Below are 14,638 nucleotides of genomic sequence, written 5' to 3'. Positions count from 1 at the left end.
GCATGAGCTGAGTGGCAGACACAATGAGAGAGAGAGAGAGAGAGACTTAATCATCTCTTTAATCACCAGAAAAAAAATGTATTTTAAATTGTTATTTTTTGTTGCTGTTGCTAACATTGCTGTTTTCATTACAGCTTAAGAAATCTCTTAGGCCTTATCCTTTTCTGACAGTTTCAGGAATTAAAAACAAAATTCTAAAAATACTTATTTCTGCTGCAAATAATAATTTCAACTCATTTGATACTGACCTATTCCATCCTGTGACATGACATTTATCTTAATTTACATAATCTCATGGATGTAACAGTAAAACTGTTCAGTTCACAGATCAAGACTAAGCTTCTTTCACAAATGCTTATAAGTCATTAAAGGATTTAATAACACTGTAAAATAATGTCTAATTTGTTAACATTAGTAAATGCATTGGTAACACTTTATAATAACTGCACTCATTAGTAAATAGTCAGTTTATGCTTTATAAAGCCTTGTCCCAATATTAATAGTCAGTAGTATTATAAATACAGCTATAAATAGCTTGTTCTTGGTTTATAAGCACATTTATTAAAAATGAGAGTAAAGGGTCAGTTATCTTCCTATGAAAAATAAAAAAAATAAAAATAAACAAACAACAACACAGATTGATACAGAACTCAGAAATTTTATTGTGGATTTATGATAAAATCAGCATGTAAAAATGAATTCATACTCCTCCGAGAAGACATAAGTAGTTCACACCAAACTTTTTCAACATGATGCTAATATACTGAAGATGTTAAATTGCGAATGGGTTTAGGATACCTTAAATGGTGTGGCCATAGCGATTTATTAAAGTAACATAAAAAAATGCAATAGTTATTTTATGATATCTTTAAAATTTTTCATTTCAACTCTTCATAATTTTTTATATATGTAGAAGTCATCATTTGAAGGAGGAAGCACAGTAAGTTTCATAGCTTTATCATTTTCAAGAGCCAGCATAAAATTAAAACTATCATAACTTATAAATCAAGCTTGCAATTCTTAGTACCAACAATGGCCACCAGATGGAGCTATAGGATTACTTTTAAATAATTATTGTAGAAACGAGTATGATTTAAATCATTTATAGAAATCTTTCAAAGAAAAATAATATGAATTTTATGTATTTACTGATAAAATGACCCTCACTTAATTAGAATAACAAGCTGAAGTATTGTGAACTGTATATTAAGAAATAATTCTTTATAGGCTTTATGGACAGATAAGTTTTGAGTGACTCTTGAAGGTTCAGCCCCACATCCTCTTTTACCACTGTTTAAAGAATTTATCTTACAGAACAGGTGCAAATGAATTTTGGATAGCTTGAATGGTTTTGTCGTGGTGATTTATTGAAATAACAGTAAAAAAGGAACCAGTAAATGTCTTTTTATTTTTTTAAAGTGCAGCTTCTAAACACTTCAAAAAAATTTACACATAGAAGACAAGTCATTCTGAGGAAATATGCATAGTTTCATGACTATACAACACTATATGGATGATAGAAAATTAAAAAACTATCAAACATCTGATGTAACTCTGTCCCTCTGTCACTGTGGGTAATGTGTGTGTGTGTGTGTGTGTGTGTGTAAGTGAATTAGGTGTGAAACTATCAGGGAGCATTTAGTCTCCAGCGCCAACATTTTACAGAACTGCCACTTTCCTGGAGTCTCCAGAATTACTCTGTGTCAGGTTCTGAGAGATCTAAGATTCAAAAAAATGATTTAATTAGAATACCATGAAGTATTGTGAAATACTATATATTAAGACTTTATATATAGGCTTTATGAACAGATTAGAGTGACTCGTGAAGGACCAGCACCACCTCCTCTTGTCCGATGGTTTGAGGAATATATCTTCCAGAATCCAGGATTAAGATTTAGGAGCTCTTTTTTATTCCACCTCCTTTCCTGAAAGTCTGTCTTGCAGAATTGACTAAAAATTAATCTTCACATTAATTCCTAATTATTTTGCAATTCTTTTTGTCAGTTCTTCTTGACCTGTTTTTTTCTTCTTCTTTTCTGACCTCATGACCCAGTCAGCATTTTTTGTACAATGGCCAAGTCTTAACTTATCAATTTCTGTATTGCATTTGTGTTTGATATTTCTCACAGGCTTTACAGAGTTAAAACTCTTTTTTTAGCGCATTTCATCTGTAAAAGAAAACATGCCTAATAATTCTGCACACATGAATATAAGGAGTTTTTCTCTTCCAGCTTTCCTGGACTATTGTATAGCACTAATAAATGATTAAATAAAAAATAATGGTAGTTATTAAGATTGATATGGTTTGGAATTGGTAAAATGTGCTTGGAAAAAAATCACAATAAAACAATGTTTTAATGTTTAAGTTTGGAATATTAACTGACATGAATGAATGCTATATAAATATTGTTCATGTTAACATAATGTTTAGAAATGAAATATTATTGTAAAGTGTCACTAAAGTTATATATATTGTTCTGTGAATGTGATTTTAAAGTCTTGATGATTCGGATTAACCCTTTAACGCCATATCCTTTAAAACCTCACTGCCAGAGGGATATTGTGAATGCATGTGCCCGCTGGGCACAGTTTACCTGATGCCACCGGGGTGGCGATGGCATTGGTGGCTTGAGCCCGCCATCGCTGCTTGCAGCTATATTTCTTATTATTTTTTTTATTTTTTATTAAACCTTCTGGGGGTTTTTAGGGGCCTTAACATGCTCAAAAACTCTTGAAAATTGGCACACACATTGGAATCTGCGGCCATCAGGACGCTGCAGACGCTGGGACCCGGGCGTGGCACAGGGGCTCTACAGCGCCCCCTGGAACACCTTCAGAAATCTTGAACCATAGCTCACACAGACTTGCATGTATTTATATGAAACTCGGTACACTTATAGATCTCATTGAGCCGAACAACTTTCACACTTTATGTCATAGGCTCCGCCCAACAGGAAGTCAGCTATTCAGGGCTGTTTAAAAAAAGCATGCTCTGGAATTTGAAATACTCCTCTGAGGTTTTCAACCCGTTCGCCACAAAACTCGGTGAACATGATCTCAAGACATTGGGGATGAAAAATTGCGAGGGGATTTTTGATATCTTGAACGGTTTGCCCGTAGCGAGACATGGAAATTATGGCGAGAAATGAGAAACAGGAAATGTCTAATAACATCCACATACATTTCCTGAATTTGATCAAACTTCATTGGTTTGTTCGTTGTATGATACCGATCATATATATGTGACTATTAAGAGTCAACGTTATAGTGCCACCAACTGGCAGCAGGAAGTGAGTCATTTTCAAAATGTTTTGAATTCAGCATCTTATTTTTACTCGATTTACTTAAAACTTCATCAGAATAATGACAAAACACGGCCGATGTAAATCTGTTGTGGGGATATTGATATCTAATATGGCGTTGCCATGGCAACGTGTCAAACTTGAATGTTCTGTTATGATGAGTTTGAGGCAGACAACAACCTCAGATTTACATGAAACTCAAAACACATATCAGTATTAGTGATAGCTAGACAATGGCAAAAGCTTTTAAAAGGGTGTGAAGGAGGCACGCTATAGCGCCACCTTTTGTCAAAAGTGGGGGGTTTAGTTTTAGCTACAGACACCAAACTTGGTACATAAATTGTTCTTATCAAGACGGACAACTTTCTAATTCATAGTCATCAGCTACGACCAACAGGAAGTCGGCTATTTTGATTTGAATATTTAAATTGAGCTCTGATTTAATGCATTCTCCTCAGAGGAAATGTTCACTATACTCACCAAACTTTGTCTACATGTTGAAAAAACATTGAGGAACTTAAATTGCGAACGGATTTTGGTTAGCTTGAACCGTTTTGTCGTGGTGATTTTTTGAAATGACAGTAAAAAGGGAATCATTAATTGTCTTGTATTTTTAAATTGCAGCTTCCAAACACTTAAAAAAAAATTCATACAGAGATCAAATCATTCTGAGGACATATGCATAGTTTCATGACTTTACAACACTGTATGATTAAAAGAAAATTAAAAAACTGTTAGACTTCTTAACTCACTCTGTCCCTCTGTTTGAGCAATGTATGTGTGCTGACTGAGTGCATGTGTGTGTGTGAGTGTGTGTGTGTGAGTGGGGGATGGGCATGAGCTGAGTGGCAGACACAATGAGAGAGAGAAAGAGAGAGAGAGAGACTTAATCATCTCTTTAATCACCAGAAAAAAAAAAAGTATTTTAAATTGTTATTTTTTGTTGCTGTTGCTAACATTGCTGTTTTCATTACAGCTTAAGAAATCTCTTAGGCCTTATCCTTTTCTGACAGTTTCAGGAATTAAAAACAAAATTCTAAAAATACTTATTTGTGCTGCAAATAATAATTTCAACTCATTTGATACTGACCTATTCCATCCTGTGACATGACATGTATCTACATTTTTAAAATCTCGTGGATGTAACAGTAAAACTGTTCAGTTCACAGATCAAGACTAAGCTTCTTTCACAAATGCTTATAAGTCATTAAAGGATTTAATAACACTGTAAAATAATGTCTAATTTGTTAACATTAGTAAATGCATTGGTGACACTTTATAATAACTGCACTCATAAGTAAATAGTCAGTTTATGCTTTATAAAGCCTTGTCCCAATATTAATAGTCAGTAGTATTATAAATACAGCTATAAATAGCTTGTTCTTGGTTTATAAGCACATTTATTAAAAATGAGAGTAAAGGGTCAGTTATCTTCCTATGAAAAATAAAAAAAATAAAAATAAACAAACAACAACACAGATTGATACAGAACTCAGAAATTTTATTGTGGATTTATGATAAAATCAGCATGTAAAAATGAATTCATACTCCTCCGAGAAGACATAAGTAGTTCACACCAAACTTTTTCAACATGATGCTAATATACTGAAGATGTTAAATTGCGAATGGGTTTAGGATACCTTAAATGGTGTGGCCATAGCGATTTATTAAAGTAACATAAAAAAATGCAATAGTTATTTTATGATATCTTTAAAATTTTTCATTTCAACTCTTCATAATTTTTTATATATGTAGAAGTCATCATTTGAAGGAGGAAGCACAGTAAGTTTCATAGCTTTATCATTTTCAAGAGCCAGCATAAAATTAAAACTATCATAACTTATAAATCAAGCTTGCAATTCTTAGTACCAACAATGGCCACCAGATGGAGCTATAGGATTACTTTTAAATAATTATTGTAGAAACGAGTATGATTTAAATCATTTATAGAAATCTTTCAAAGAAAAATAATATGAATTTTATGTATTTACTGATAAAATGACCCTCACTTAATTAGAATAACAAGCTGAAGTATTGTGAACTGTATATTAAGAAATAATTCTTTATAGGCTTTATGGACAGATAAGTTTTGAGTGACTCTTGAAGGATCAGCACCACATCCTCTTTTACCACTGCTTAAAGAATTTATCTTACAGAACAGGTGCGAATGAATTTTGGATAGCTTGAATGGTTTTGTCGTGGTGATTTATTGAAATAACAGTAAAAAAGGAACCAGTAAATGTCTTTTATTTTTTTAAAGTGCAGCTTCTAAACACTTCAAAAAAATGTACACATAGAAGACAAGTCATTCTGAGGAAATATGCATAGTTTCATGACTATACAACACTATATGGATGATAGAAAATTAAAAAACTATCAAACATCTGATGTAACTCTGTCCCTCTGTCACTGTGGGTAATGTGTGTGTGTGTGTAAGTGAATTAGGTGTGAAACTATCAGGGAGCATTTAGTCTCCAGCGCCAACATTTTACAGAACTGCCACTTTCCTGGAGTCTCCAGAATTACTCTGTGTCAGGTTCTGAGAGATCTAAGATTCAAAAAAATTATTTAATTAGAATACCATGAAGTATTGTGAAATACTATATATTAAGACTTTATATATAGGCTTTATGAACAGATTAGAGTGACTCGTGAAGGACCAGCACCACCTCCTCTTGTCCAATGGTTTGAGGAATATATCTTCCAGAATCCGGGATTAAGATTTAGGAGCTCTTTTTTATTCCACCTCCTTTCCTGAAAGTCTGTCTTGCAGAATTGATTAAAAATTTATCTTCACATTAATTCCTAATTATTTTGCAATTCTTTTTGTCAGTTCTTCTTGACCTGTTTTTTTCTTCTTCTTTTCTAAACTCATGACCCAGTCAGCATTTTTTGTACAATGGCCAAGTCTTAACTTATCAATTTCTGTATTGCATTTGTGTTTGATATTTCCCATGGGCTTTACAGTTTGAGTTAAAACTCCTTTTTAGCGCATTTCATCTGTAAAAGAAAACATGCCCAATAATTCTGCCCACATGAATATAAGGCGTTTTTCTCTTCCAGCTTTCCTGGACTATTGTATAGCACTCATAAATGATTAAATAAAAAATAATGGTAGTTATTAAGATTGATATGGTTTGGAATCACAAAAAAATCACAATAAAAATGTTTTAATGTTTAAGTTTGGAATATTAACTGACATGAATGAATGCTATATGTTAACATGAACAATATTTATAATGTTTAGAAATGAAATATTATTGTAAAGTGTCACTAAAGTTATATATATTGTTCTGTGAATGTGATTTTAAAGTCTTGATGATTCGGATTAACCCTTTAACTGCCTTATCCTTTAAAACCTCACTGCCAGAGGGATATTGTGAATAAATGTGCCCGCTGGGCACAGTTTACCTGATGCCACCGGGGTGGCGATGGCATTGGTGGCTTGAGCCCGACATCGCTGCTTGCAGCTATATTTAGGGCCCGAGCACCGATGGTGTGAGGACCCTCTTGGAATTGCTCCGTTTATTATTATTATTAGGGCCCGAGCACCGATGGTGTGAGGACCCTCTTGGAATTGCTCCGTTTATTATTATTATTATTATTATTATTATTATTATTATTATTCTCCAAAATGAATCGCATTTTTGAGGGCCTAAACATGCTCGAAAAGTCATGAAACTTTGCACACACCTCAGAACTGGCGAAAATTTACGTCTGATATGGGTTTCAGAAGTGGGTGTGGCAAAATGGCTCAACAGCGCCACCTATACACGTTCAACGGTGTGCGCCTCAAGCTACGTTTCATGTACATGTATGAAAATCGGTATACTCATGTAACTCTCCAATACCTACAAAAAAGTCTCTTGGAGCAAAATCCGAAACCCAACAGGAAGTCGGTTATTACTAATAGTATGAGCAAATTTTGTGTCATTTTTGTCATTTCCATGCGTTGTATTTTAACGAACTCCTCCTAGAGATTCATTCAGATCAACACCAAATTTGGTATGCCTAATCTGAAGGCCTTTGCGATGTTAAATTGCGAAGCTTTTGAGTTTTCGTTAATGGGCGTGTCCGTGGCGGCCTGGCGAACTTCGATGATTCGCCATGAAACAGGAAGTTGCTATAACTCAGACATACAATGACCAATCTGCCCCAAGCTTCACATGTTTGATGAGACTCCTGACCTGAACAGATTGACATGCCCATATTCAGTTATAGTCATAGCGCCACCTATTGGCAACAGGAAGTGACATATTTTACACTGCGATGAACTACTCCTAGAAATTTTATGACATCAATGTATTTTTTGTGGTCAGTCTAATCTAAAGGCCTGTGCGATGTTAAGTTGTGAAGATCTTGAGTTTTCGTTAAAAGGCGTGTCCATGGCGCCGTCACAAAGTTCGATGTCTCGCCATGGGAATAAAAGATGTTATAACTAAGGCATAAAATGTCCGATCTTCCCCAAACTGCACATGTGTGATAAGAGTCCTGGCCTGAACACATCTGAAGGCCAAAATTCCATCAGGTGTGGCAAAATGGCTCGATAGCGCCACCTATACACTTTCAACAGAGTGCGCCTCGTGCTATGTTTCACGTACATGTACAAAAATCGGTATACATATGTAAGACACCAATACCTACAAAAAAGTCTCTTGGTACGAAATCCGAATCCCAACAGGAAGTCGGTTATTTAGAATTTTCTCTGCAAAATTGGCGTTGTTTTTGCCATTTTCAGGGGTTGTACATTAACGAACTCCTCCTAGAGATTTAGTCAGATCAACACCAAACCTGGTCAGTGTAATCTTAAGCCCTTTGCGATGTTAAATTGCGAAGATCTTTAGATTTCGTTAAAGGGCGTGTCCATGGTGGCCTGACAAATTTCAATGTTTCGCCATGAAAAAGGAAGTTGCTGTAACTCAGACATACAATGTCCAATCTGCCCCAAACTTCACATGTTAGATAAAACTTCTGCCCTTAACAGATCTACATGCCCACATTCAGTTATAGTCATAGCGCCACCTATTGGCAACAGGAAGTGACATGTTTTACGCTGCGACAAACTACTCCTATAATTTTTTTGAGATTAACATATATTTTGTGGTCAGTCTAATCTAAAGGCCTGTGCAATGTTAACTTTTGGAGATCTTGAGTTTTTGTTAAAGGGCGTTTCCATGGCGCCATGACAAAATTTGATGTCTTGCCACAGCAAGAGAAGTTGTTGTAACTCAAGCATAAAATGTTCAATCTTCCCCAAACTTCACATGTTTGATAAGAGTCCTGGCCTGAACACCTCTGAAGGCCAATATTCCATTATAATGATAGCGCCACCTGCTGGCAACGGTAAGATTGGCACACATATGGGATATACTTTGATATATTCCACTTATATTTAGGACATTAAATGCATATTTCTCAACGTTCACCTTTTTACTAAAGCCACACGATGGCGGTGAGCCCGGGTGCGAGGGCCCGTTCATCGCTGCTTGCAGCTTTAATTATTATTATTATTATTATTATTATTATTATTCTTCTTCTCCAAAATGAATCGCATTTTTGAGGGCCTAAACATGCTCGAAAAGTCATGAATCTTTGCACACACCTCAGAACTGGCGAAAATTTACGTCTGATATGGGTTTCAGAAGTGGGTGTGGCAAAATGGCTCAACAGCGCCACCTATACACGTTCAACGGTGTGCGCCTCGAGCTACGTTTCATGTACATGTATGAAAATCGGTATACATATGTAACTCTCCAATACCTACAAAAAAGTCTCTTGGAGCAAAATCCGAAACCCAACAGGAGGTCGGTTATTACTAATATTATGAGCAAATTTTGTGTAACTTTTGTCATTTCCATGTGTTGTATTTTAACGAACTCCTCCTAGAGATTCATTCAGATCAACACCAAATTTGGTATGCCTAATCTGAAGGCCTTTGTGATGTTAAATTGCGAAGCTTTTGAGTTTTCGTTAATGGGCGTGTCCGTGGCGGCTTGGCGAATTTCGATGATTCGCCATGAAACAGGAAGTTGCTATAACTCAGACATACAATGACCAATCTGCCCCAAACTTCACATGTTTGATGAGACTCCTGACCTGAACAGATTGACATGCCCATATTCAGTTATAGTCATAGCGCCACCTATTGGCAACAGGAAGTGACATATTTTACACTGCGATGAACTACTCCTAGAAATTTTATGACATCAATGTATTTTTTGTGGTCAGTCTAATCTAAACGCCTGTGCGATGTTAAGTTGTGAAGATCTTGAGTTCTCGTTAAAAGGCGTGTCCATGGCGCCGTCACGAAGTTCGATGTCTCGCCATGGGAATAAAAGATGTTATAACTCAGGCATAAAATGTCTGATCTTCCCCAAACTGCACATGTGTGATAAGAGTCCTGGCCTGAACACATCTGAAGGCCAAAATTCCATCAGGTGTGGCAAAATGGCTTGATAGCGCCACCTACACATTTTCAAAAGAGTGCGCCTCGAGCTATGTTTCACGTACATGTACGAAAATCGGTATACACATGTAACACACCAATACCTACAAAAAAGTATCTTGATACGAAATCCGAATCCCAACAGGAAGTCGGTTATTTAGAATTTTTTCTGCAAAATTGGCGTTGTTTTTGCCATTTTCAGGGGTTGTACTTTAACGAACTCCTCCTAGAAATTTATTCAGATCAACACCAAACCTGGTCAGTGTAATCTTAAGCCCTTTGCGATGTTAAATTGCGAAGATCTTTAGATTTCATTAAAGGGCGTGTCCATGGCGGCCTGACAAATTTCGATGTTTCGCCATGAAAAAGGAAGTTGCTGTAACTCAGGCATACAATGTCCAATCTGCCCCAAACTTCACATGTTAGATAAAACTTCTGCCCTTAACAGATCTACATGCCCACATTCAGTTATAGTCATAGCGCCACCTATTGGCAACAGGAAGTGACATGTTTTACGCTGCGACAAACTACTCCTATAATTTTTTTGAGATTAACATATATTTTGTGGTCAGTCTAATCTAAAGGCCTGTGCAATGTTAACTTTTGGAGATCTTGAGTTTTTGTTAAAGGGCGTTTCCATGGCGCCATGACAAAATTTGATGTCTTGCCACAGCAAGAGAAGTTGTTGTAACTCAAGCATAAAATGTTCAATCTTCCCCAAACTTCACATGTTTGATAAGAGTCCTGGACTGAACACATCTGAAGGCCAATATTCCAATATAATGATAGCGCCACCTGCTGGCAACGGTAAGATTGGCACATATATGGGATATACTTTGATATATTCCACTTATATTTAGGACATTAAATGCATATTTCTCAACGCTCACCTTTTTACTAAAGCCACACGATGGCGGTGAGCCAGGGTGCGAGGGCCCGTTCATCGCTGCTTGCAGCTTTAATTCTTCTTCTTCTTCTTCTTCTCCCGAATGAATCGCATTTTTGAGGGCTTTAACATGCTCAAAACGTCATGAAACTTTGCACACGCGTCAAACCTGGTGAAAATTTTCGTCTGATATAGGATTCAGAAGAGGGTGTGGCAAAATGGCTCGACAGCGCCACCTATGCCAAGAAAATCAACAGCCTTCCAACTATGTTTCACGTACATGCACGAAAATTGGCACACATATGTAACACACCAATACCTACAAAAAAGACTCTTGGAGCGAAATTCTAAACCCAACAGGAAGTCGGTTATTTTTAATATTATGAGCATATTTTGTGTAATTTTGGTCATTTCCATGTGTTGTATTTTAACGAACTCCTCCTAGAGAGTTCTTCAAATCAACACCAAATTTGGTATGCCTAATCTAAAGGCCTTTGCGATGTTAAATTGCGAAGATCTTGAGTTTTCGTTGAAGGGCGTGTCCGTGGCGGCCTGGCGAATTTCGATGATTCGCCATGAAAAATGAAGTTGCTATAACTCACACATACAATGTCCAATCTGCCCCAAACTTCACATGGTTGATGAGACTCTGGAACTGAACAGATTGACATGCCCATATTCAGTTATAGTCATAGCGCCACCTATTGGCAACAGGAAGTGTCATATTTTATGCTCCGAAGAACTACTCCTAGAAATTTTATGACATCAATGTCTTTTTTGTGGTCAGTCTAATCTAAAGGCCTGTGCAATGTTAAATTGTGAAGATCTTGAGTTTTCGTTAAAAGGCTGGTTCATGGCGCCGCAACGAAGTTCGATGTCTCGCCATGTGAATAAAAGATGTTATAACTCAGGCATAAAATATCAGATCTTGCCCAAACTTCACATGTTTGATAAGAGTACTGACCTGCCCACATCTGGAGGCCAATATTCCACCGGGTGTGGCAGGATGGCTCTATAGCGCCACCTATACACATTCAATGGAGTGCCCCTCGAGCTACGTGTCACGTACATGTACAAAAATCGGTATACACATGTAACATACCAATACCCACAAAAAAGTCTCTTGGTACGAAATCCGAATCCCAACAGGAAGTCGGTTATTTAGAATTTTCTCTGCAAAATTGGCGTTGTTTTTGCCATTTTCAGGGGTTGTACTTTAACGAACTCCTCCTAGAGATTTATTCAGATCAACACCAAACCTGGTCAGTGTAATCTTAAGCCCTTTGCGATGTTAAATTGCGAAGATCTTTAAATTTCGTTTAAGGGCGTGTCCATGGCGGCCTGACAAATTTCGATGTTTCGCCATGAAAAAGGAAGTTGCTGTAACTCAGACATACAATGTCCAATCTGCCCCAAACTTCACATGTTAGATAAAACTTCTGCCCTTAACAGATCTACATGCCCACATTCAGTTATAGTCATAGCGCCACCTATTGGCAACAGGAAGTGACATGTTTTACGCTGCGACAAACTACTCCTATAATTTTTTTGAGATTAACATATATTTTGTGCTCAGTCTAATCTAAAGGCCTGTGCAATGTTAACTTTTGGAGATCTTGAGTTTTTGTTAAAGGGCATTTCCATGGCGCCATGATAAAATTTGTTATCTTTTGCCACAGTAAGAGAAGTTGTTGTAACTCAAGCATAAAATGTTATGCCCAATCTTCCCCAAACTTCACATGTTTGATAAGAGTCCTGGCCTGAACACATCTGAAGGCCAATATTCCATTATAATGATAGCGCCACCTGCTGGCAATGGTAAGATTGGCACATATATGGGATATACTTTGATATATTCCACTTATATTTATGACATTAAATGCATATTTCTCAACGTTCACCTTTTACTAAAGCAACACGATGGCGGTGAGCCCGGGTGCGAGGGCCCATTCATCGCTGCTTGCAGCTTTAATTATTATTATGTAGCAACAATGAGTTTTACAGAATAATTAACTCAAATGATATATAGGGAATTTGAATAATTAATCAGGAAAATGATTAATTTATATCTCAGATGACAGTTACATTAAATTTGATTGATTATGAAAAATAGCTCAATTGCCTATAACAATAAATAATCACAGGGCACTGTAACTTACTCATTAATATGTCAATATTACATTCTTCATATCAATTATTGTGATATCTCTTACTGTAAATTACTGCAAATCAAACCGAGGTATGTCCAGCAAACCACTGTAGACCTATCAATTTTCAATAAAGTTATCACACCTTATAATTCAAGGAAAAGTATTCTCTGGCCATGAAAATATTATCCTATCCTTATGATAAATTTAGTTTCTAAATTTAGAGCTTGTAGCTATAGATCAGACATCTCAGTGACTCGTAATGTAAGTGGGGTGGAGTCCAAGCCAATCGTCAGTATATGGGTTTTTAATAATTAAACTAGTAATACATCAAACTACACATCACACAGAGTAAATATGCGTAAGACACTACAAACAGTAAGCTTTATACAAGACATAACGAATCCAAATAAAAGAGAGAGAGAGAGAGAGAGAGAGAGAGAGAGAGAAAATAGAATGAGATCACATAAGGAGCTCAGGTATGAAAATCATAGTCAGTAACTTTTGGAAGCCAACAACAATTAGATCCTAACAACACTTTAAAGCAGCATTTAAATCTCCATAGAAAAGTGATACTTGCATGGCCCAGCGCGTGAGCGTGGTCTTTTTGTGACGCTTTGTGCGCTTGTCCTTTTGAAAACAGCGTGCGTGTGCTGGAGGCCATGTGACGCGCGTGCACGCTTCGCTGGATCTTTGCGTGAGCATGGAGCACGTGGTCCTTTGTTCTGTCCTCGCGCGGTATTTGAAAGGTTCAACAAACAATGTTCCAGAATTCGTCTTCCTTGTGTGGAGAGGCGAATAGTCGAATAAACTTAGTAAAGAAAAGAAAAGAAACAACAAAAACGAAAACTTCCAAAGGAGCCATTAAAATGGCTTTTTCTCTCAGCCCCTGTGCTGAGGGGGTTTGCCTATGGCCGCGCGGAAGCAACGTTGGAGAGCAGCGTGTCCGAGAACGGAGAATGAGAAGAAGAGGAAGGGCGGACCTTGTTCGGTCGTTCTTATGGCTTGAAATGGTTCACGCCCCTTTTCCGCGTAAACAGCCAATGAAAGTCCGCGATCTGAAACGGAGGGAAAAGTTCCTTTGTCTCTGTGAAGACAACCCCCCCCCCCCCCCCCCCCCCCCCGGAGATCTAGGGCTTGTCCAAATTCCAGGGATTATTCTAGCAAGTTTGTAATTCAGATAACATACATATTTTATTACTTTGCTCTAGATAAATGGGTCTGTCAGAGCATGACGATTAGAACAAGACTAAACATAATAGATATATGTGATCAAAACATGAAGTTACATTCAAATGTAGAATTACACATATTTAAAGATTTGCTTAACACATGATAACACTGCAGGATGTTGGGAAACATCTAAATGTACCAAAAGGTAATACGTAATACATGTATAAAACATAAAAACAGAAAGTTAATGAATACATTCCATAGAATGCATTGTTCAAAAGAAGCCAGTGATTTGGCTTCTCTCCTGTCCTGTGTGGTCGTAAACGTTTACGACCTGCAAAAGTGGGGGTTGCAGAAACATGGCTCTCTTTGAGAAGGTTAAAGTGAGGAGAGACATTTCCTAAAGTATAAGCTTAGCACTTATACTCTTCACATAACAAGGATTAACCATTTTATGCAATCCATAAACATATTTAAAATACATATTAATAATAAAATGAAAGTAAGGAACTTATAAGAAAGGTTTCCTTTGTCTCCAGTGTTGGAATGTGGTTGGGGGTTTTCATTTCTTCTTTGAAGCTCGCATGGGCATCGTAAATAATTTAAGTCAAGCCAGGCTGGCGCCAGGCCAGGCACTTGGTGCAAAAAGAGTTTCATTTGGAAAATCTGAATTAAACACATGAAT

Source organism: Carassius gibelio, chromosome A12 (genome assembly GCF_023724105.1).
Source record: "Carassius gibelio isolate Cgi1373 ecotype wild population from Czech Republic chromosome A12, carGib1.2-hapl.c, whole genome shotgun sequence".
Taxonomy (NCBI): Eukaryota; Metazoa; Chordata; class Actinopteri; order Cypriniformes; family Cyprinidae; genus Carassius; species Carassius gibelio.
The sequence above is the reverse complement of the archived record's forward strand: the minus strand, read 5'-3'. Positions refer to the sequence as shown.